Source organism: Sminthopsis crassicaudata, chromosome 2 (assembly GCF_048593235.1).
Source record: "Sminthopsis crassicaudata isolate SCR6 chromosome 2, ASM4859323v1, whole genome shotgun sequence".
Lineage (NCBI taxonomy): Eukaryota > Metazoa > Chordata > Mammalia > Dasyuromorphia > Dasyuridae > Sminthopsis > Sminthopsis crassicaudata.
The window spans coordinates 331,984,778-332,006,193 of record NC_133618.1 but is presented as its reverse complement, the minus strand read 5'-3'; the positions used below and the strand labels follow the sequence as shown (position 1 = coordinate 332,006,193).

Sequence of the window (21,416 nt, the reverse complement as noted above, 5' to 3'; positions counted from 1 at the left end):
ATTATAAACTAAAAGCAAATAACAAGAACTAGATGGTAGGCCAACAATTATTAGTGTTCTAAGTAGATGAGAATTCAAAAAACCCCACTTGGATATAGTGACTATATTTCTAGTGATTTTCAAGTCAATTTTAATATCAAATAGTAGCAGAAGTCAAACTAAGAAGAATTGAGGAATGACTTCAGATTAGCTTTTCTAGAATTCTGTCTATGGAGATGAGGAGAGACCTTAGAATGACACATTGAGGAGATAATAGCAGGATTAGGAAAGGCAAGACCTAGGAGAAGGAGTAAAGATTAATCACTGAAAATTCAACAGGAGTTGGGAAGAGGCTTAAGGACATGGGAAAAGGGTCTCAGCAAAGAGGAAGCTGTATTCCTTCACTGAGACAAAGACTGGGCGGTAGGGAGTAGACAGACTGTAGAATGCTGGGGACAGAAACAAAGGAAACTCGTGGTAGATGGCCCAAAGTTGAAAGATCTTCTTAGAATGAGGAGCAGAGAAACAAAATGGACAACTTTTGTTGGGGGCATAAGTAAAAATTGTCTTCAACAGCCACGGAAATGTGATAGGCTCTCCCATTTAGTGATCCTGTCACCAACATCACCTATCTTATTTTCTGATCCATTTCAAATTTTCCTTTTCTACAATGATACGTTTCCAAGTAATATTCTACTGAAACAATCTCAAATTATATTTGAATCATGACTTCGCCATTTCAGTTTTATTACTCTCTGACCTTTAAGCCTACCCTGACAGAAGTAATAAAATAAAACTACAGCTTAGGGGCAAGCTCCCAAAAAGTTAGTCAAGGTAATCATCAGCTTTCTGCCTTTCATAATTAGTCTCCAAACTGAAGGAGAATGTCATATGACAGTCACCAATAATATCCTCCAATAAGCCAAAGCATTATTTATTAATGTTTTGACTTTTTTCTATTATTAGTATTCATCTCTCTCTCTCTCTCTTTTCTGAACCAACTACTATTTCAAAGAATGGACCAAAAAATTACAAGGCCTTTCCATGGCAATCCACGTAAAACAATCATATGGAAATAATATTTTTACTCCACATTAGTGAAAGGCTATTTTTGTAACTAGAATCATCTCCTATAAATTCTACACTTCTGTCTTAAATGAATTCCCCATCTTTGTTACTTTGGACCATTATAAGATTTGAAAAATGATATCTCATATCAGCTGGGGGGAAAAAAACAACACTATGGTCATTTCTCATCAGTGTCCTTGTCAGTAGAGCATCTTCCCCTATTTTCATTCATTACTTTTGCCCTCAGATACAAGTTCTATACTGTTTCAAGTTCTTAAGATTTCTGGATTCTTTTTAAAAATAATTTTTTGTTGTTTATTTTTTAATTAATGACTTGGCTAAAGGCATAAAATGGCAAGCTCATTAAGTTTACAGATTTCAAAAGCTTGGAAAGATAGTTAATTCACTGTATAAGAGTTAGCATTCAAAGAGATCTCTGACATCTAGCACTAAATTAAATCTAATAAAATTAAATCCAATAGGGATAAATGTAGAGTGTTACATTTCAGTTTTTAAAAATCAATTTCATAAGTACCAGGTGAGGAAGATATGGTCAGATAGCAGTTCTGAAAGCTACCTGGAATTTTCAGTAGAATATAAGCTCAATATGAATCAGAGGTCAAATGCTTCTCATGAGACCTTAGGTAGCATTAAGAGATGTATAACTTATAGGTGTAGGACTACCTTTCTAACTTATTCTTGTTATACATATCACATCTGGAATATTATGTTCAGATTAAAAAGGAGATTGAAAAACTGAAAGCATACAAAGAAGGAAAACCAGGATGGTGAAAGGCCATGAAGAGTCTGGAATGTTTAATCTGGATAAGATGAGAGGGTAAAAGGTAAGGGAATATAATAACTTTCTTCAAGTATTCAAATGGAGTATCATGCAAAATATAAATGAATTTGTTCTTTTTGACCTAAGAACTAGAACCAGGAAATTTGGGCTCAATGTCAGAAAAAATTTTTTTAAATAACCAGAGCTGACCAAAAGTAAAATGAAGTGCCTCATAAAGTGATGCAGAGAATGGCTGACCATTTGATAATAGATAAGTTACAATAGGAATTCTTTTAGTTATAACAATGTGAGTGGGATATTGGTATTAAAAAAATGGGGTTTTTATAAAATTTCTATTTTTTTGTTCTACATACACTGACACTTACATAATCTTGTGACTTTGATGGGGGTTGAGGTCCCTTAAAGATTCCTTTCTAATTTCCCATTCCACAAATCCTGGTGAAAGGCACCCTTTGAATATCCAGGCCCAGCCCCACTATCAGCTTCCCCCAGCCCTCACCTGATCTGAGCTAACTGAAAAGCCCGCCAAGAACTTGGAACTGCCCACAATCTTTTGGGTATAAAAGAGGTGAGCCGGAACTCCCTCTTCACAGGAATCTTCCTAGACAACACATGTAAGGGTTCCTGCCCGCCCAGCAGCCACCTCTGGTCCTGGCATCTTTCTGAGCCAAATTCTTCCAAATTTCTAGGTTTTCGGACCTGTAAATTCATTTACAGGGGACACTGCGCCTCATGGGATTATCTTACTATCTATGTGCCAAGAAATGGGGTTCCCCCTTTCCTTTCCCTCATTAACTTTGCTGAGTTGATTCTCCCTAAACTTACTTTCTACAAGTTTAACTGTGCTCTGCATATGTTTTATGAGGTAATACCACTAATAATCTTTCATCTTTTTTCTCTATAAGATTTTACAAGGAAGTTTGTATTATAAATTGGTGTTGCCTTTGGCTGCTATCTCTGTGGTTGGTAGAGAAGTTATGGATTTGCAGACTGTTCTGGGGCTTTTTAAGCTTTGGTCTCCTTATAATCACTGACTTATGAGATTCAATTTTTCTGGTAAAATTTTTGTGTCCTTCTCCTCCTACCTATATTCCATTTTTCATAATAAATAAGAGTTGAAAGTAAGGTATAAATAGAGTTATTTAGTTTGTATATCATTTTTTTCTTCATTATTAGTGTAATCAGTGTTCTAAATGTACACACAAAATTGATAGAGGAATGTCTTCTATGTCAGTAACAATACACTTTCCTATCCACTAAAATGCAATGTTTTAGTTTTTAAATGTTCTTTTTATGTTTACCATATCCAATAACTAGCAATTCTTTTCTTAAAGACAATATTCATGATTCATCATAGGTACAATGTCAGTAAAATTCAAAGTCTGTGGCCTCTCAATCCTTATTACTAATTTACTGCATCAAATTTCTTACTATCCTGTTATTCTCACCTTTACAATGAAGAAATCAAATTTCAAAGTATATATGGAGTTTATTTGTAGAATTAATGAGTTCTTAGAATTTAATCTCACATTATATCCTACAAGTTCAATTTAGTAAGTAATCCAGAGTTTAAGCCATGGCTAAGAGAATGTCATAGGACATAAAAAAGCAAATAAAGAGTTTCCCCACAACAAAAAAAGCAGTGTACCTAGACCAATGAGAAAAATAACTGAGACAGGGAAATCTTCATATCAAATACTTCTGATGAGAGGTTAATATCTAAAATTTATAAGGAAATGATATCTAATTGATAAGTAACCCAAAAAGGTGAACAATTTTTGAAAAGGAACTTACCAATAATTGTTATGGACCAGAACTCTGAACTCTGAAATAAGGATTCTTACAAGGTATTATTAAGTCAGTGGAATTGATGAGACAATGGTTATCTAGCTTAGCATGGTGATTAATAGTTCTCTAAATTCAGGATGATTTATTTAATCTTATAACAAATAACGGTTTCCTAGTGATATAATGATTGGTTTATACTCAGTGTAGAGCATATAAGCTGGGACTGAGAGCCAGACACAGACTCGGAAGAGAGGCAGAGCCAGATTCATTCACTTCATTTCACAGCACCATGGTAGCTGGCCTCCTGCATTTCTCCACTGAGACAAAGACCTGTTTGAAAGGCCTCAAGAAAACTAGCTGGGGCCACAGGCAAGGAAACTAGATTTTGAAGGAGACAATAAAGAATTTGGACTTTAACACCTAGCTATTCTGTGCTGATTACTCACTGAAAAGAAGGCTGGTCCCAAGGCCTCCAGAAAACCAAACAAGAACATTACAAATAATCATGTGAAAAAAATGTTCAAAAATCATTGAAAATGAGAAATTCAGGGGGCAGCTAGTTGGTGCAGTGGATAAAGCACTAGCCCTGAATTCAGGAGGATCTAAGTTCAAATCTGGTCTCAGACACTTAACACTTCCTAGCTGTGTGACCTTGGGCAAGTCACTTAACCCCCCCAACCTCAGGAGGGGGGAAAAAAAAAAAAGGAAAAGAAAATGAGAAATTCAGATTAAAACACTAAGATTCCACCTGGCCCTCATCAAATTGCCAAAATTAAAAATAAAATAAAATTATTGTCTGGACCCAATACAGTAGAAACAGACACTTACGTTAATTATAATATAATTATAATCACTGAATAATGAATTAGTCAAACCTTTTTGGAAAGCAATTTGGAAATATACAATAATAAACAAAATTGACCCATTAATCCCACTATTAGTCCTATACACTAAATGGATTATTAATGAATAGGAAGAAGTCTAGCAGCACTATTTTTAATAGTTTAAAAAAACTGGAAGGAAACTAAGTGTCAGAAGAATAACGGCTGAACAAGTTGTATTACATGAACATAATAGCCTATTATTAAGTTTTAAGTATGACAAATATAAAATATTCAGAGAAATATAAAGATTTATATGAAATGATACAGAGAGGTCAAATAATTATACACATAAACATTGACCACAATTATGTATTTAAACAAAAACAACAGTAACATATTCACAATATATATAAACTTCAAAAAGAAAAGAAAAAGAATTACAACTGCTAGTGGCTACAATTAAATATATGTATATCTATATGTGTGTATGTAGATACACACATAGACACATGCAGATCTTTCAAAATTGTTTTTAAAAAATTAACAAAATTAACAAAAAACAGACTAAAGGCATCTAAAAAAAAATCACACAAATTTTTTTGACTTGTTGATTTGTTATTCTTTCTTATTATCTTATTTAGATATTTGAATACCTGCATATGACAACAAAAGTCAAAAGGTGTTTGTGGTGTGTTGATTTTTTTTTTGGGGGGGGGGGGTTATATCTAAGATTTCAGTTCAGAAAACTCCCAGGGTGGAACCTGATCTAAAACTGGAGTATTAAAGAGCTATCAAGGCCACTAAGAAGTTAAGTGGCTTTACCACAGATCACATGCATAAAAAGTTCAAAACAACACATCCAAGGCTTCCTAACTAAACTCAGGCTTCTCCCTACTACTTCATTCTGCCTCTAAGAAATTAAGACAAATAATTGACAAAAAATTTCAATCTTTCATTTAATTACAGTAAAAAAAAAAAAAAAAAAAAGAAAGAAATTAGGCCAGCTAGGTATACAGTGGATAGTGTTCCAGACCTAGAATCAGAAAGATATCTTTCTGAGATATCTGGCCTCAGATACTTCTTAGTTGCAAAACCTTGGACATTTCACTTAAACCCCTTTTGATTCAGTTTCATCTATACAAAGAGATGGAGAAGAAAATGGCAAACTATTCCAATATCTTTACTAAAAAATCCCACATGAAATCACAAAGAGATGGGCATAAGAAAAATGACTGAACAACAACAAAGTGAGAAATGGATTCTAATCTATCAGAATCTGGTTGTGAAATAAAGAACAAGCATAGGTAGTAGATCTATAGGGAATTACCAGAAATGGCAACTCTTTCTACCCATTCAGACTGGCACTTTAAATTGTCAACTTACATTCTTAAAGAGTCGTCTAGCACACTGAGAAGCAGGATCCCCTGCCAGTTTTTGCCAGAGCCTGGAAGGTTTGAGAATCCAAGTCATTTTGGATCTAAAACTGGCACTCAAAAAAAACGTGCTCCTCTAGGTTGCCTCTCTTATGTTATTTTACCTAAAAAAATGTCCTTAATGACAGCAGCCAAATATGTGACCTAATTTTTTTACAAAAATTTTATGCATAGGTAATTGTCCAGCATTGACAATTACAAAACCTTTTGTTTCAACTTTTCCCCTTCTTTCCCCCACCCCTTCTCCCAGATGGCAGGTTAACCAATACATGTTAAATTTCTGAAAGTGTAAATTATATACAATATTTGTATGCATGTCCAAACAGTTATTTCGCTGTACAAAAAGAATCGGACTTTGAAACAATGTACAATTAGCCTGTGAAAATGTAGGCAGACAAAAATATAGAGATTGGGAATTCTATATAGTGGTTCATAGTGGGTGTAGCTGGTTCAGTTCATTACTGCTCTATTGGAACTGATTTGGTTCATCTCATTGTTAAAGGGGGCCACATCCATCAGAATTGATCATCATATAGTATTGTTGTTGAAGTATATAATGATCTCCTGGTCCTGCTCATTTCACTCAGCAGCAGTTCATTTAAGTCTCTCCAGGCCTTTCTGAAATCATCTTGTTATGTGACCTAATTTTTAAAAGCCAGTATCTGATGTCTAAAATCAAAGAATTTTACTATGAGCACAATGCTAAGACCCTTGTAGAAATGTAAATTATTTATCTTGAAAGCAGTCACATTTTAACCTATTATCAATAACTGGCACTTTTTCAGTAAAGTAGGTTTTAACCAGAAGAAAACATAATGGCACTAACACCTAGACTTACTGATAAAGGAACCAGCAAAATACAAATTTTGTCAATGTTGCCAAGGCTACTGCTTATGAGACATATCAGAATATCAAATATTATTGCCTTCAAACAAATCCAATTTGTATGTATATATGAAATCCAATCCAAACTAAGACAACTTCTTTATAGTCTTTGTTGATGGATCACGAAGAAGGCAATTGATTTGTCCAGTCACGCAGCAATATCAAGAACATGAAATGAACCCAAGGTTTCCTGACACCAAGATTGAATTTCATCTTCTACAGACATACTATCTCTCAGAATTTACTATACATACAAAAGGTTACAAACACATACGTTAGATTGAGGTACAAACTATACATTAAAATTGTTATATATCACTTTACTTAAATATGTATCTGTTTCACACTTGTGGTCAAATCACATTCTGACACTGTCCCATACACCATTCTCATTCACTATTTAACATGGAAAGACTTTAATTTGTTACACTTTTCCTTCAAGAATTTCTATTATGGAAAATATAATATCTTGAAAAATGAGATTTCTAATAAAAAATAAAAAGCAAATGAAGCCTAGCTACACCAGATCTAAAACTATATTATAAAGCAGCAGTCATCAAATCCATTTGGTACTGGCTAAGAAATAAAATAGTTGATCAGTGGAAGGTTAGGTTCACAGGGCAAAATAGTCAATGACTATAACAACCTAGTATTTGCCAAACCCAAAGACCCCAACTTTTAGGATAAGAATTCACTATCTGACAAAAACTGCTGAGAAAATTTGAAAACAGTATAGCATAAAGTAGGCATAGACTCACACCGTATACCAAGATAAGTTCAAAATGAGTTCATGATCTAGACATAAAAAATGATATTATAAACAAATTAGAAGAAATAGAATAGTTTACCTCTTAGATCTATGGAGGAGGAAAGAACTAAAGAGATCTTTTTTTTTCTTTTTTTTTTTTTTTTCCTGAGGCTGGGGTTAAGTGACTTGCCCAGGGTCACATAGCTAGACTAGTTAGTGTCTGAGACCAGATTTGAACTCGGGTCCTCCTGAATTCAAGGCTGGTGCTCTATCCACTGCGCCACCTCGCTGCCCCCCAAAGAGATTTTAAAGTAGGGAAAAATGTGCAAAAATGTTTATGGCATCCCTTTTTGTAGTGGCAAGAAACTGGAAATTGAGTGGATGCCCAATTGGAGAATGGCCGAGTAAGTTATAGCATATGAATGTTATGGAACATTATTGATCTGTAAGAAATGACCAGCAGGATGATTTGAGAGAAGCTTAGAGAGACTTACGTGAACTGATGCTAAATGAAATTAGCAGAACCAGATCATTGTACATGACAATATCAGTATTATACGATGATCAATTCTGATGAACATGACTCTTTCCAACAATGAAATGATTCAAACTAGTTCCAGTTGTTCAGTGATGAAGAGAGTCATCTATACCCAAAGAGAGGACTGTGATCAGATTTTTCTTGTGCAGCAAGATAACTGTATAAGTATGTATACATATATTGGACTTAACATATATTTTAACAGATTTAACATGTACTGGACTATCAGACATATGGGGAAGAAGTGAATGGAAGGTAGGGATAATTTGGAAGAGAAGGCTTGCAAGGGTCAATGTTGAAAAATTACCTATGCATATGTTTTGTAAATTAAAAAGCTTTAATAAAAAATAAATAAATTTGGGGGGTAAGAAAAGAAAAATGAGATTTCAAAATTCATTTACTAAATATGTGGGATAAAAGTGAAAAGTTAAGGATGACATAGGTTACAAGTATAGATAACTGAAAGTTTGGTAGTAACCATCAAGTAATATCAACACATATATCAAGATCCTACCATGTGCTAGGAATTGTGCAAAGTGTAGAACATGAACAGGGAGATTCAGAAGACAAGCAATCCAATCTGGGTATATTTTAGACCCTTAACCAGAGATCCCAATGAAACAGAGACCAGAATTGAAGTACCGTCAGTGAAAAGGGGTCACTATATAATTTATTCTTTCTTTCTTAAGTATCAGAAAGACTAAATAGTTAATAGAAAATCTGAGTAACAAATAGTGGATAAAAACTAGCCTCATTTATTATAAGAATAGATTTGACTGCTTCTTGGATCAGTTAGAATTACTAAAATGTATTTTCCTAAGCAAACAGTTGTTTTTCAAATATATAGCCATCCCTCCTCATTTCATACTATAGAAATATACACAAAATTAAATCTTTCAATTAACATTTAAGTTAAATACCATTATGCCCGACATTGTAGTAGGAACTAGAGACAGAAAGGCAAAATCTAAACTGTACTTTATTCTCAAGATGGTTGTATTCTATAAAAAGAAAACAACATGTATACATCAATCACCAATAATTTAAATGCCAATTATGTATGTGTTAGGCATTGTGCTAGGCACCAAAGATATAAAAATACAAAAACCAAAACATATTCTACCCATAATTAGCTTCCATTCTAATAGAGGAGACAAGAACATATAAAACATATATAATACAAATATGAGGTTAAGAAACCTTTATGATGATAAATATAAGGTGACTCAGTGTACAAAGACAAGTCTGAAATGAGGAAAACACCTTTCTTAATTCAAATCCAGTGTCAGATACTTACTAGCTACGTGATTCTTGAGTAGGTCATTGTTTGCTTCAGTTTCCCTCATCTGTAAAATGAGTTGGGGAAGGAAATGGCAAATCATTCTAGAATCTTTGCCAGGAAAAAAAAACAAACAAACAAAAGAAAACAAATTTCAAAGAATCAGACTGAAATTGAAGAAGGTTGTGGTCCCTTTAAGAAACTGTATTTCCTATTGATTTGTGATCCCTTTCAGATTTTCAGCTCTTCCTGGAGAAGGCATAACCCCCTAGATAAGTTGTATTTCCAGGATGCTAGAGCCTTTGAGTCAATTAGAAATCCTGATCAAAAAGCACCCTTTGAAGTGTTGTTAATTCCAATAGGAATTAGGGCTGTCCTAGCCCCACTGGGTCTGACCTGCTCCCGCTGTCCCAGCCCCTACTAAGACCCAAGATAACAGCTTCCTTCACTGAAAGTCTTTGGCAGATGGACCCAGATATCTCACTCAGCTATCAGGACCCTTCTGTCCACTGAGAACTGCATTCTCTCAGTGCAAAACTACATTTCTAATACATCTGCCACTGTAGAAGTCAGTCTCTTGGTAAAGTGATTTCTATCCAACAATAAGCTTTCATTTTGCAATTAATAATTCGGGAATGAGTGAATTCTTTCACTCCTAAAACCCACGATTGATTTAAAGGGGATTCTTAGCAACTCTCATATTGCCACTAACCTCTAGACCACCAGGAATCTAGACCACTCGAACAGCATCATATTGATTGAACACCACCACAAGGTAGCAGGAAGTCAAAGAAGATGGTACCTGAGTTGCATCCTAAAGAAGAAAGGGAATCTATGAGGTCAGGTTCAGGAAAATTAGTAGACCAGGTTGACTGGAATACAGTAAGGAAAGAAGAGTGAGTAATATGAATAGTACACTCCAGATATCAGCAACAACCATGTTATAAATGAGAAACCAAGAAAACACCAAGTTTGTCTAGACTACAGAGGGAGGGAAAGGGTAAGTAATATCCAATGAGGCTGGAAAGTTGGAGCCATGTTGTATAGGATTTTAAAAGCTAAACGGGGTGATTTACATTTTATTTAGGATCAATAGGAGCTACTGGAGTTTACTGAGTAAAGGAATAACATGGTCAAATATGCACAGGAAAATTACTGGCAAGAGTACAGGGATGTACAGTCCATCCCTGTACAAAGTGCAGAAGAGACTTGAGGCAGAGAGAATAATTTTAGGCTATTGTTGCAATAATCAAGGACCTAAAATAAGATGGTAGCTATATGAGTTGAGAGAAGAAATCATTTGGGAGAGATACTGAAAAGGCAGAAATGATAAGAGTTGTCATTTATTTTGGATATTTAGATATTTTGGAATTTTGCCATACTTATCTATATGTGGGAATGAGAAAGAGTAAAGATCCAAAATGACAAACTTGACACTTTTTGATTCTTTGGTAGAAATAACAGTCTGAGAAAAAGGGAGCAAATAAAAATAAAATATATAATACCTGTATAGATGAAGAAAAGTCCTCACTTAAGGATCAAACTAAAAAAGGTTACAAAAAAGAGAGTTTATCATATAGGCACAACCAGATAATAAAAGGTATTAATAAGACTGTACCTCTGAGCAATTTGTCGGAACTATTTTTGCTAACTCTCTGCAACAGTGGGTTAAGACTGGGTTAAGACTGTTCATGTACCTCAATATTTGAAATCATTAAGATTTCTTATTCTCTTACATCTATGAAATAGGTCCCACCTTAATAATAATTCTCTACTATTAGAAAGCTCTTTCCTAGATATCTCAAAATGCTTTATAATTCTAATCTGTCTTATCACACAACAACTTTTTTCAGTATTATGCAAGTGTTTACTCTCCTCACTCTAAGGCCCAGGAATAATCTCTCTCTCTCTCTTTTTTTTTTTTCAGGTTGGGATCAAATGATTTGCCCAGGGTCACACAGCTAGGAAGTGTTAAGTGTCTGAGATCATATTTGAACTTGGATGCTCCTTAATTCAAGGCTGGTGCTCTATCCACTGCGACACCTAGCTGCCCCCCAGGAATAATCTCTACAAGGGTAAGAAGTCAAAACCATATCCAAAAATCAAAATTTATTTACAAGCCAATACATGGTGAAGTCTTAGAATTCTTATGCTGTTTTCATTCCAGATTTGCCCACATTCTATAGGAAAATGACCACTTTAGGGGCAGCTAGGTGGCGCAGTGGATAGAGCACCACCCCTGAATTCAGGAGGATCAGAGTTCAAATCTGGTCTCAGACACTTAACACTTCCTAGCTGTGTGACCCTGGGCAAGTCACTTAACCCCAGCAGAGGGGGGGGGGGGGGGGGAATGACCACTTAATAGTAGAAACTTGCTCAAAAGCCACATTTACGTATGTATTGAAATGCCCCAAACCCTACAATCACCATTAAACAAAGAACACAAAAAAGCAAAGCATTTCAATAACTTTAATTTCACAATTGGCCAAACACTTCAACAATTTACACTAATATTTATTGATTATAAAAGGACAAAGAAACAACAAAACTAAGAATTTTTAAAATTGAGAAATGTTCCCTATAGGAGGGACTAAGTTGAGACTGGAAAGCAGAGATACAAGAAGATGGGGGAACTTTTTAGTCACAGAGAACAATCTGGCAAAAACAAGAACCAAAATGTCAGGTTCAGGACAATTAGTAGTCAGGATTGGCTGGAATACATTAAGGAAAGAAGAGTAACAAGGAAAAAAATCTACAAAGGTAAATTGGCAGCAGGATGCAGAAGGTTTTCATGGATGCAATAAGGTATATCTTTCTTTGGCACTTTTGTAGATATTTTAAGATATCTAGCTCCCTACATTTGTTCATCAGCCTTCAGAGGAATGGGATGGTACACTCTGAAGAGGCAGATTATGAGGATGAGAGTGAACTCTGTATGACCTGAGTGAGCCCTGTAACAAACCCAAAAGGTCCTTGCATCCTCTCAGAACAAGACAAGGTTTCTTGGGGGAAGTCACAACCCCAGGCAAGATTCCACATTTACTTGAGACTTCCCTTAGACTCATACATAAAATGGGTCTCCAAAAAATGACTTTTTGTAGTTCACATCTCCCTTGAGAATGATATGCCCGCCAAGAGAATCCCTCTTGGTGTTTCTTTAACAATAAAGCTTTTTTTTTTTTTTTTTTTTTTTAAACTATAACCTCTGGGTTTAAAGCTAATTCCTTCCCTCTGAACTCTGGTCTTCAGAGAGAAGGAACCTCACCCATTCCTGCCTAATCTTTTCATCTTACCCTCCACCCTCATTAATGATAGGCCTAGGAGTAAGAGGATTTAAGTAGTGGGAATTGAAAAACATAAGCAAATCTAAAACAGCAAGGAATAGATTTGGTGTCAAGAGCAGAGTTCAAAATCTGCTTTACTAGTTGTGTAACCCTCAGCAAGTCACTGAACTTTTTTAGCCTCACTTTACTAATCTATAAAATGGTGTTAATAGCAATCTAGTATACGCAGAATTGCTGTGAGGATCAAATGAAATAATAATTGCAAAGTATTTTGCACATCTTAATTGCTACATAAATGCTATGTTTTATTGTTATCATCACCACCAGCATTATCACCATCATCTGTGACAAAATGGCAGCATCTTGATTCCTGAGCCTGAAGTAAGAGTCTTCAGTGTTCCTTCAGGTTTGTTTTGAGATTCAAATGAGATAATATATGCAAAGAATTTTGGAAATTTTAAAATCATATAAAGGGAATCTACTCTTATTAGCAGTTAGGATAAGGCAATAATGCAGTTTCAGAAAAAGAGTAACTCAAGATTGAACTGAAAATCAATAGTGTCAAAATTTCACAAAAGTGAAGAATTAATGTTTTAGACAGTAAGGGATAAGTGTGTTTATAGTTCTCATGTATATATAGAGATAATTAACATTTTTATAGTCAGAAGAAATTCAAGTTTTTGAATCTCAATTATTTTTTAATATGTTAAGAGACTATGGAGCCATCTTAGAAACTCCAGATAAGCTCTGTATAAATTATTCAAATTATTGTAAACATAACATCTATAAATGTTTTTGGTTTTTATTTAAATGGTATAAAAATATACAAGCCACTCTTCATTTTGATCTTTTATGGATTCTACATTAATAAGAACAGCTTCATCTTCATGCAATATTCTCAAATAAATCATTCTCCATGAAGATGATATTACTCTCCAGAGAAAGACTACTCCTCAATATTTATCATTTTCCAAGACTGACAAAAATCAAGCATTTCAATCTAGTGAAAATCAGCTAAACGAAATATTGTGAATAATAATAGTTTAAATGAGACTATAATCCTCCGACAGAAACTGAGACTCAACTGAACAGCAAATAGAAGGGGAATGTCGAATTAAAGTTGCCAACATTCCCTTTATAACCTTGCAGACAGAACACTCTACAATTTAAACAATGGAGAGAAATGATCCCATTGTCACTTGAAGATACAATGAAACAGAGGATTTTCCAGTTTTTGGAAGGATTGGAATCATGGCACCTTTTATCTGGTAAAGATACTTTTGTACTGATAAAAGGAAACTATATTGAAATTTGGTTTTCAAAATATTTTTAAAATAAGGGTCATGGACCACAGGTCAAGAACGTTTTACACTATAATGCAATGAGAACAAGTTTTGAAATTAAAAGATTTGGGGGCAGCTAGGTGGCGCTAGTGTATAGAGCACCAGCTTTGAATTCAGGAGGACCAGAGTTCAAATACAGTCTCATTCACTTAAACACTTCCTAGTTGTATGACCCTGGGCAAGTCACTTAACCCCAACCTCAGAGAAAAAAAAAAAAAAAAAAAAAAAAAGAAAGAAAGAAAGAAATCAAAAGATTTCCAAGTTAGAAATTTGCTATTTAATAGCTGAATGACCTTTTAAGAAAGTCACTTAACCTCTCAGGCTCAGTTTTCTCCTTTTTAATAACAGGATATGGGGCAACTAGGTGGTGCAGTGATTAGAGCACCAGCCCTGAAGTCAGGAGGATCTGAATTCAAATTTGACTTCAGACACTTAACACTTTCTAGCTGTGTGACCTGGGCAAGTCACTTAACCCAATTGCCTAAGCCAAAAAAAATAGAGGATAATAGTTGGCATAACGTACCTCATTTGGTCACTGTAAAAAAAATTGCTTTATAAAACACTAATTGTCATGACCTAAAGCCAAGTTAAATAATTTAATATCTTCAGACCTGTTTTCTCATCTTAAAGCAACTACTATTTTTAGTCTTAATTTCAGCCAAAACTCAAACAAAATATAATTCAAATTGTCTTTATTAAATAAGAATACCATTTTTAATAATAGCAGAAATAAACAGATCAAGCATTTATTAAATACTATGTGCCAGACACTATGCCAAAGACTAATTAATACATATACAAGCAAAAAGCAAGACATTTGTTCCTAGTTCCTACACTCAAGAATTGCATCCATTAAGAAAGACAATGAATAAAAAGGGAACTGAAAAGGAAGTTTCCTTCCCTAGGTCCAGAAAGAGTTTGGGGAGTCAGGGACCAAAGCACTGAAGGTCCCAGTGTTTCCTCTAATTGAGACATTAATTAATTGCATCTCCAAGAGATACAGTGAAAACCAGGGAGTCATGAAAGGAACCAGCTTTGGAATAAACAATCAATAAATATTTATTAAGCACCTACTATGTAGCAGGCATGGTACCTCACACACAAATTTGAGATTTAGGTCTTACAAGTATTCTTAATCCCATTTTACAGATAAAGAAAACAGGTTAATGGAGAAAATGATTTGATCACTCAGCTTCTAAGGGAAATTCTCTATTATGCCACTCTCCATGATGGGGAAAAAAATTGTTCTATTCATTAAAAGCATTCGAGACTGATAAAACTAAAATTAAGAGTATTAAAATACTGTGTAGTAAGCCATTATCCCACTCCGAGAATGCAATTTTTAAAAAATATATATAGTCCCTTGTACAATGTCATATACAAATATGCAAACATGACTAGGCCATAACTAAGCATATTATCTATAAGGAAAAAGTTATTTCAGTAATAGTCTTTTTAGTTATGCCTCACTTTTCCATAAAGTTATTGTGTATTTTGCTTTGTAGGCAAGCTGTACCCAATAACAAGTTTAATAGCATTTTAATTTCCCAAGAATAGTGAAAATGTCAAAGTTTATATTTCACATTAAGAAGCCAACTTCACTCACTGATTTCACAGATACAATAAAATCTATGGGCAAATATTGGGCAAAAAGCATTAAACTAACAATTCCTCTTTTGAAAAATAAGCACAAAATTCATTCATGAATTTGCTCTTCTTTGCTACCTAGACCCTAATAGAGTGTTACTTAAATGTTTACCAGAGTTAAAGTCTCTGACACATATAGACTAGTGAGCCCTGCACAGATCACTTAACCTCTCAATCTTAAAGGTAATTTTTCTAAGACTAGATGAAGTGCCACCCCAACATTTAAACTAACTTAGTCATGCAGGCTATGACGAAATAGCAGTTTTCCTTTTGGGCCCCAGGGTAAGTTATCTAAGCGTCCAGTATTAGGCAAGGTTTAGTTTAATAACATACCATAAATACCCTATAAAAGAAAAAGAAAAAGAAAAAAATTATTGTCTGGTATGAAGTCAAAAAAATTTTATGCAGATTTTCCAGATTGCAGAGGACATTCTGCCCCTATCTTCCACAATATGGAAGGGATATAATGAGAAGCAGGGCAACCTAATGGAAAAGGTTCATACTTGGGAATCTGAAAAACCCGAGTTCAAATCCTACCTCCAACATTACCTCCATGACCTAAGCAAAGGTATCTCTACTAGAGCAATAAGAGATTGCTCTCTCATCAGTAAAATGAGGAATTGTCTTTAAAGGTCCTTTCCAGCTGTAAATCTAAAATCCTATGAAGATGCCTCCTTCCATTAGAATAGAAGCTCACTGAAGACAGGAGGGGAGAGAGGGAAAGGAAAGAAGAAAGGGAGAGGAAGAGAAGGGAAGAGAGAGGGAAATTTGTGGCCCTGTTAAAAAATGCCTTCCAGCAGAAAGAGTTTGTAGGACTCATCGTCTCAATTTGCTTACACAGTAGCTAATAATTTATTATGGCTGAAACTATCCTTATTTTGAAAAGTCTCCTACTCTAGGGTCAAGGTAGATGTGGCTAAGAACTCATGCTTTCTAGTCCAACAAATGGCTGATCTGTTTCTGGAAAGGAGAAGGGATCTACTTCTTTAGAATAGTCCCTCCTTTTCCCCAGTAATTCCAAATTGAAGAAGGAACTTGGGTTGAAGAAGGTAATGTTCGTAATCTTGAAATTTCTGAATTCCTATTCCGTTTACATATGTAAATATGTATGAATTGATTGTCCATAATAAATTCTTCATTCTTAGCTGCCTAATATTTTGATTTTACCTAACGTTCTCAGACTATTTTTGTGGGCTTTTTGTTATCGTGTCTTCTTGGAAGAGATTTTATAATTAGGTAAGCAAAATATAATTATGTGACTAAATCATATGGGGAGGTGAGAACTACAAAAAGTAAATTTATCAATAAATATTTACTGAGAGCCTATCTGTTAGATACAAGAGGCAAAAAACCTCAAGAATTACAGAATACAATGTATCCCAAACCAGATTTATACATTACTATTCCTCTTCATTAGTGCAAATGATCAAATGAACTACCCATATACTAAATCTCTACTGTGTTAAAAATCCATGTTTACAAAGTGATTTATAGTATAAAAACAATATATCTATTACAATATACCTCAGGTCTCCCAATTACTGAAATCACTGCTCTTCTCATTATATTATGTTGCCTTAATGGCAGATCTAGAAGCTTATGTGTAAAAGAATCATTAAATAATTAATGGAAATGCTTGCTAAAAATTTCAGTAACTTCTGTAGGAAGTTCCTGTGGAATTTGTTCAATATTATGTGTGAATATGTATATATAATGAGGGAGGCCCAGAACTGAGCAGGGCAGAAAACTGAATCAAGTATTTCCAGGAAATTCCTAAAAAATTTTACTAACCTTCAAAGCTTCCCATAGCAGCTGCAAAACATGAAACTCCAATTCCTCCAGAGAACTACAGATGATCACATAGAGGATAACAGAATGGTAACTATAAGCAGGAAAGCAAAGCATAACTAGAAAGGAACTCCAAGTAAGAGGAGTCAAGGATGTCATCAAAGAATTATATGTCCAAAAAAGAAGATGGGCTGGTCAAGTGAGACATGTGAGGATTTAAAGAGATAGTCTGCCACTAGTATCTAGGCCGTGCTAGGGCATGAAGGCCTTTTGTGGAGATAGGAGGTACACAGGTGTCAAGTCAATCAAATCAATAAAATTCTTTATGCATCTACTACTTTAAGCACTATGGGAGATGCTATATACAGGATAAATGGAGTTTAAACAAGAGTTACATCTGACTTTTTCAATATATTGATCAATTGGTTTTTCTTTTCTACTGTTTCAAAAAATATTTATTATACAGGATCAGTCTATGGGAGGGAAAGGATATGGAGGAAAAATTATGATGATGTAAAAAGCAGGATATCAATTAAAATATATTTTTTACAATACAATATAGAGGACACAAGGACATGAAAAAGAAATACTAACGATTCCTAAGCAGTTCCATATTATAAACTAAAGGCTAGTTTAAGAGAGAGAAAGTAACTGATCTGATAAAACCTTAATTACTCTACTATCACTACAACAAAATCACTCTGAGCTGGCCTTAAGCTTTGCCCCCTAAACCATCTCTTCTTTCCCCCTTCCTTTCTGTTTCTATAACTTTAAAAAATTGTTGCTGAATGGCAGAGAGGATCATTCAATCATAGTATTAATTTGATTGATAGTATAATTATAGATATTTAGTTAGAGAGATTCTAGATGCAATCTGGTCCAACCTCTTCAACTTACAGATGAAGAAACCAAGGCCCAGGATGGGGAAGCAACCTCTCCAAATTCATAAAAGTACAGTAATAGCAGGTGAGAGTTGAACCCTAGTCAAGTCCTCTGACTCCAGAGCCAGGACTCTTTCCCACTGTTTCCTGCTATCTTCTTTCTTAATAGTATTTCCACAAAACTTCAATGTCAGCTTCCTATTTCTTTGACACACATTAACTATACATTTCCAAATCCACTATATACAAGCTAGAATTTAAAGTAGGAATATGAAATAAGTGGTTCATAGTCAACTCCCAGAGTTCTTCCCCTGGGCGTAACTGGTTCAGTTCCTTACTGCTCTATTGGAACTGATTTGGTTCATCTCATTATTGAAGATGGCCACGTCCATCAGAATTGATCATCATATAATATTGTTGTTGAAGTATATAATGATCTCTTGGTCCTGCTCATTTCAGTCAGCAGCAGTTCATGTAAGTCTCTCCAGGCCTTTCTGAAATCATCCTGTTGATCATTTCTTACAGAACAATAATATTCCATAATATTCATATACCACAACTTATTCAGCCATTCTCCAATTGATGGGCATCCACTCAGTTTCCAGTTTCTGGCCACTGCAAAGAGGGCTGCCACAAACATTCTTACACATACAGGAGGTCCCTTTCCCTTCTTTAAGATCTCTTTGGGATATAAGCCCAGTAGAAACACTGCTAGATTAAAGGGCATGCACAGTTTGATAACTTTTTGAGCATAGTTCCAAATCATTCTCCAGAATGACTGGATGTATTCACAATTCCACCAATAGGATATCAGTGTCCCTGTTTTCCCACATCCCCTCCAATATTCTGCATTATCTTTCTCTGCTATTCTAACCACACATCAAATTCTAACAGAGGGATCCCATAAGGTAACAATCTTACTCCCACTTTCTATTTTTTTCTTTTTGCCATCTATAACTTTTCCCTCTTCCTCATATTTTCATGGTGTCATTAAAATGAATGGACAGCATCAACATGATTACTTAATATTCAAGCTAAAAACAAAAAAATTTATCTTCATTTCAGAGTAACATTGTGATATTTAGAGCTTGGTTTGTAGTTATAAAGACAGATGTGCAAAGTAAATTCAGATTTTCTACCAAAAAGGAAAAAGAAAGGGAAGAGGGGATGAGAGGGAAGAACATAACAAAAGGGCATTTAGAACATTAATGCCAAAACAAGAAGAAATGGTCTACATTCTGTCATATTAGCCTTGATTAGATTTCAGAATTTATAAAAGCACAAAATTCCATCTTTCATCCGTCTGTGTCTTTTAACTGGAAGCTTCTGCCTACTACTCATCTCTGCTTACTAGCTTTCCTGGTTTCCTTCAAAATTCAGTTCAAATCCTACCTTCTAGAAGAGGTCTTTTCTGGTCTCTCAACAACCCTCTCGGAGAAAACCTCCCTTGATCACCACTATTTCCCTTTCAGATAAACTTTAATACTTTCAATTCTTGTATCTACACAATTATGTGGTCTCCTCCATTAGAATGCAAGTCCCTAGAGAAGGGCCAGAGTTTTTAACACAGTCTCTGGCACAATACTTGCTTACTGACAATTACAATTTTATTTCCCTATATTTTAAGAGAACAAAAGGTATGCTTAAATGAAATAACAAATATATAGAATTTTGAAACATCTATACTACAAAAATGTAAGATATCATACTATTATTATATCTTCCATAATCTAATTGACCTGTAACAACTCACTCCCACAGACCTGACCCAGCACTTATATGTTGCATAAAAAGTAGTAGATTTTGAGTTAGAAAACTTGATTTCAAATTCTGGGACTTTATAATTCATGTCTGTAATCTTTGGCAAGTCTCTACATCTATGCACCTCAGTTTCCCCACTTCCAAAATCAGGAAAGTAAACTACATGACAATTAAGCTTTGCTTGTGTTCAGCTCTAACTGTATTCATTCTGGTCCAGGAGTTACTCCACATTTAAAAAAAAAAAAAATCAGGATGTTTATATGTAATTAAAGACTAGAAAATTCTACCAGCAATGCCTAACAATTTCATTGTATGGAAAATACCAGGCCATGAACAAACTGGGCACACAAAAAATAAAAATATACCAGCATAAAAATTTTGTAAATGCAATCAAGCATATAATGGCTTAACAGAATAAAAAAGAAATTTCTGCTAAATGGCTATTGAGTTATTTTAAATGAGAGACAAGTTTGTTTTTTTCTATTTTCTCTCCAATCTTTTCAAATAAATGTGGAGGGTGGGGCACATAAACAAAAACAAAGAATGTATTAAGGTTTAGTAAAAAGACTATTCAAATTTTCTTTCTTTAAAATAGATTTTCAGTTTTACTTCACAGATCCTTTTGTTCTTAAGATTTTTATTTTAATAAAAATGTAACCAGTACAAAAGGCAAACAATTCATACCTCATCCTGAGTAATGTTTATCAATATCTTTCTTGCAAAACTTCCATATAGGATCTACCCTATACCTGAGCATTTACTGGCTCATGTAAGATTTTTTTTTTTTTAATGGCTACAAGTACAATTGAACAATCCAGCTATTAGTATTAGTCTTCACTCTAACTAGATGTCAACCCAATCATTTCTGGTCTTTAATATGTTTTTTCCCTCAATACTTAACACATGTGAGTTTTTGCTGATAAGTTGCAGCCTTTTTACATCTACCATGTCTTTCAACTTTCCTTTGAGTCACTTGTGAAACATCCATGAAATATTACCATGGTATCCAATAAGTTGCAACCATATAAAATCAACCAAAGAATGCTTTTATTTTGTTTTATTTTATTTTATTTTCCCTGAGGCTGGGGTTAAGTGACTTCCCCAGGGTCACACAGCTAGGAAGTGTTAAAGTGTCTGAAATTAGATTTGAACTTGGTCCTCCTAAATTCAAGGCTGGTGCTCTATCCACTGTGCCACCTAGCTGCCCCCAAAGAATACTTTTAGTAAAAAGTTAAAGTTTAATCACAAAGAACTAGAAACAAAGAAGGTAGCCATGTATTGGGAAATGATAAGCAAGCTCCAGCAAGTAAATGCTATATATTTTAATCACTAGAGCCTCTGGTAGAAAAGTAAAAGAAAAAACAAAAC

At 34.5% G+C, this 21,416-nt stretch overlaps 1 protein-coding gene across 4 annotated transcripts in view; it reads right to left on the bottom strand.

Moving 5' to 3' along the window:
- The window catches only part of FUT8 (fucosyltransferase 8), a 442,206-nt gene that overhangs the window by 379,022 nt on the left and 41,768 nt on the right, over positions 1-21,416 (bottom strand). The window contains exons 2-3 of one of the 4 annotated variants that reach the window (XM_074290405.1): positions 10,057-10,158; positions 9,363-9,411 (exon numbers count right to left, since the gene is read on the bottom strand). The exons of 2 other annotated variants lie outside the window; for them this stretch is intronic. The gene's annotated coding sequence lies outside the window, so the exon portion shown is untranslated. The remainder of the gene's footprint in view (positions 1-9,362; positions 9,412-10,056; positions 10,159-21,416) is intronic. One more of the 4 variants, XM_074290406.1, reaches the window with a different exon arrangement.